At 34.8% G+C, this 3,811-nt stretch overlaps 1 non-coding gene across 1 annotated transcript; it reads left to right on the forward strand.

Moving 5' to 3' along the window:
- The first annotated feature begins 2,933 nt into the window (after positions 1–2,933).
- Positions 2,934–3,006, forward strand: TRNAF-GAA (transfer RNA phenylalanine (anticodon GAA)). Its single transcript has one exon. It is a non-coding gene; the product is annotated as a tRNA-Phe (tRNA).
- Positions 3,007–3,811: the final 805 nt, after the last annotated feature.

The raw sequence follows: 3,811 nt of genomic DNA on the forward strand, positions 1-3,811 counted from the left end.
ATGGAGAAATAAGTTGCAGTCTATGCATACAACAGATATTGATGAAAAGGAACAAAAAATTTTACAAGTAAAAACATAGATGAATCTTAAAAACAATATTGAATGAAATAAGCTAGACACACAAAAGAATGCAAATTATATTTTATTCAATGAAAAGATGAAGTTTAGAAATGGCAGCATCTATTATGAAAGAGTTCAGAACAATGGTTACTTTGGGAGTGTATCAAATGATAGGCAGCATTAGAGTAATTTGGGCAGAAAACAAGAAAGTATTTGCAAAATCCCCATAGGGGACTGGGAAGAAAGGAGGAAATATTCAACTTCTCCATTAGGAGAATTCCTGATATTCTTGCAAGCAGTGGGGACAACCAATTAAATAGACTGAGCCCTCGATATTGGGCTCGATCCTTCGACCCCTCAATCTTTTCTCTTTAATCTGGTCTATGGCTTCCATATAGTCACAATAAAAATACTAGTAGGTTTCTTTTGGGGGGGGAGGGGCATTGGTAATGGAAATTGACTGATTGATTTTAAATTTTATATTGGAATAATAATGTTAAAAAAAAAGATGGAATAGCCAAAGCAATCTTTTTTTGATTGAATAAGTTTTACCCCTATGAAACTTATTCCTGCAAAGGAGAAGCTAAGTCTACTTATAACTATGCCTAAGAGTCACCCCCAGAGAACCTCTTTTGGTTGCTCAGATGAGGCCTCTCTCTCTGATCCAACTCTTGGCAGGTGAACTCACTGCTCCCCACCCAATGTGGGATATGACTTCCAGGGGTATAAATCTCCCTGGCAATGTGGGACAGCACTCCTGAGATGAGTCAGAACTTGCATCATGGGACTGAGAAAGCTTTCTTGACCAAAAGGGGTCAAGAGAGAAATGAGACAAAATAAAGTTTCAGTGACTGAAAGATTTCAAACAGAGTCAAGAAGTTATCCTGGAGGTTATTCTTATGCATTATACAGATATCCCTTTTAAGTTTATGGTATATTGGAGTGGCTAGGTGGAAGTACCTGAAACTGTTGAGTCATCTTGATTCTTAAGGATATTGATCATTGTATAGCTTTTACAACATAAAAGTGTGATTGTGGAAACCTAGTGGCTGATGCTCCCTATATCCAAAGTATGGACAGAGGAGCAAATAAATAAATAAATAAAATAAGGATGAAAAAAGCTGAACAAATAACAGAGGATATAAAGGGTAAAAAATTGGGTAGATTGAAATACTGGTGGTCACTGAGAGGGAGAGGTGGGAGAATGGGATATATGAGTTTTTTCTTTTTTTTCTTTTTGTTTCTTTTTCTGGAGTGATACGAATGTTCTAAAGAGGATCATAGAATATACTACTGTGTGATGATATTGTGAGCCATTGATTGTATACCATGTATGGACTGTATATGTGTGAAGATTTCTCAATAATTTTTTTTTTTAATGAGAGGGGTATTGAAGGAGCTGATAGTGGTTGTTTATATGGAAGTAAAAACTTGTAAAATTCATCAAGCTGTAACTTAAGATTTGTGAAATTTGTGTAAGTGATACTTCAATAGAATAGAGGGAAAGAGAAATAAAAACAACTGAAAGAATAAAAGATTGGACGTCAAATTATAATGATGGTGGTATATTGAATTTTAGAAAGTGTCTCATTCTGGAAGAAAGTGTTCATTCACTGCATACCTACAGCTACCCAATTCGTAGCCTTTGGAACCACTTATAAATTTTCCTTTATTGCTCTGTTTGTTTTCTTTTTTTTTCTTTTCGTTCTAGCTATCATATTCTGGAAACTTTGGACCCACTCCCACATTGTTGGATTTAAAAAAAATCTTTGCCTGGTCTGCACAATTAAAAAAAAATTCTATTGTGAAATATAACAGACATGCAGAAAAGTGATACATTTCACAATACTATTTAAGAAGTAGTTACAGAGCAAATTTCAAAGTATGGTTTGAGTTACAGTTCCACAATTTTAGGTATTTACTTCTAGCCATCCTAATACACTGGAGACTAAGAAGAAATATCAATATAATAATTCAGTAGTCACAATCATTTGTTAAATCCTAACTTCTCTGTTACAACTCCTTCCTCTCATTTGATTCTCCTTCCAATTTTCAGGGATATTTGGGCAATGACCATTTTAACTTCTTCATGTTGAACAGGGGTGTAGACATTATGCAACTAGTTGCTCTTGGAGAGACTGGTGCTTCTGTATTTCAGGGCTCATCTGGCCTAGGAACAATCTGGTTGTTTAAAGTTTCTGAAAAATAAACTTAGTGAGTGAAACTTTTATAGCGCCTCAGATAGGGCCCTGGGTATTCTTTAGGATTTTCAGGCGTACTGGGGCTTGGCATACCATGGCAATTTGCAGTAGCTTAGCTGACAATTACTTTTCTTGTTGTTTTGTTTTTGTTTTAATATTTTTATTATAAACAACAAACAGACATACAAACATTCTTGACATGGTTACAATCAGTGGTTCACAATATCATCACACAGTTGTATATTTATTACCACCATCGTTTTTCTGAACATTTGCATCACTCCAACAAAAGAAAGAAAGGAGAAAAACACATACGTGCCATACCCCTTACCGCTCCCTTTCATTGACCACTAGTATTTCAATCTACTCCTCTTATTTAAGCCTTTGTTCCCCCTACTATCTGTTTACTTTTAATCCGTATTTTTACTCATCTGACAATTACTTTTTCTTTTTGCATGGGCAGGCACATGGAATCGAACCTGGGTCTTCGGCATGGCAGGTGAGAACTCTGCCTGCTGAGCCACTGTGGTCTGCCACACAATTACTTTTTAAGTAACCAAAATGTTATACTTTTAAAAAATCAAAACGAAAACTTTTTTTCCTGAAATGGAACAAAAAGGAAATAAGCAGTTCTTACAAAAATGTTATTTAAGAAAAAGGCAGCATAGCATCGCCGAAATAGCTCAGTTGGGAGAGCGTTAGACTGAAGATCTAAAGGTCCCTGGTTCGATCCCGGGTTTCGGCAGATGGTGGTGTTTCTTTTTTTTTTTTTTTCCCTTCCCCAGCCCTGGATACTACTTAGAAGTCTTAATCGCGAAATTCTAAACATGTCCATTTAAGTTGTAAGGAACTACATGATTTATCCTTCTGGTAGAGAAGGTCTATAAACTCTCTCGCAAAAAGCAGCTCCATGCCCTTACACATAAGTTTCTCCACAGCTTCCAGTGAATTCCTTGAGGGAAATAAAGTTTATTCATGGCCTTATTTAAGGTGTGCTTACAGCTAACTAAATGGTCTGCAAGAATGCAGACATAAACGCTTTCATTTCTTCATTAATTCCCTCGGTTTCTACCTTAGCTTTCAGCTTGTTAATTTCTTGTCAGCATTTTGACTCTTGTTAGAAGTTTTGCATATTTTATAAAGCAATTTAGATGTTTTAATGTACAAGGACAATTCTGGTGCCTGTCTTGTCATTTTACCTGAAAGCAAAAGATGATGTCATGAACACATTGAATTTTGTTGTATCTCTTAATTAATAAGATAATGTATGATTGTGTGTATATACACTGTAAAATAAAATAGACATTGTTGTATTGATTATTATTTTTCCCAAGACAGTGTCAGGAAATTAATGAATAAGACCTAATCTGGAATATGATCTATTTTGAAATTAATTTACAAGACACTCGTGACAAATATTTCAGTGTGTATTGCCATTAATTAGGTGGAGATATTAAATATATACTTGATTATGAAAAAATAAAAAACCAAAAATATAAAAAACTAAAAAAACAAAAATATACTTGATTATGCATAGCATATTTTGGGGA

Source organism: Tamandua tetradactyla, chromosome 25, assembly GCF_023851605.1.
Source record: "Tamandua tetradactyla isolate mTamTet1 chromosome 25, mTamTet1.pri, whole genome shotgun sequence".
Classification (NCBI taxonomy): Eukaryota; Metazoa; Chordata; class Mammalia; order Pilosa; family Myrmecophagidae; genus Tamandua; species Tamandua tetradactyla.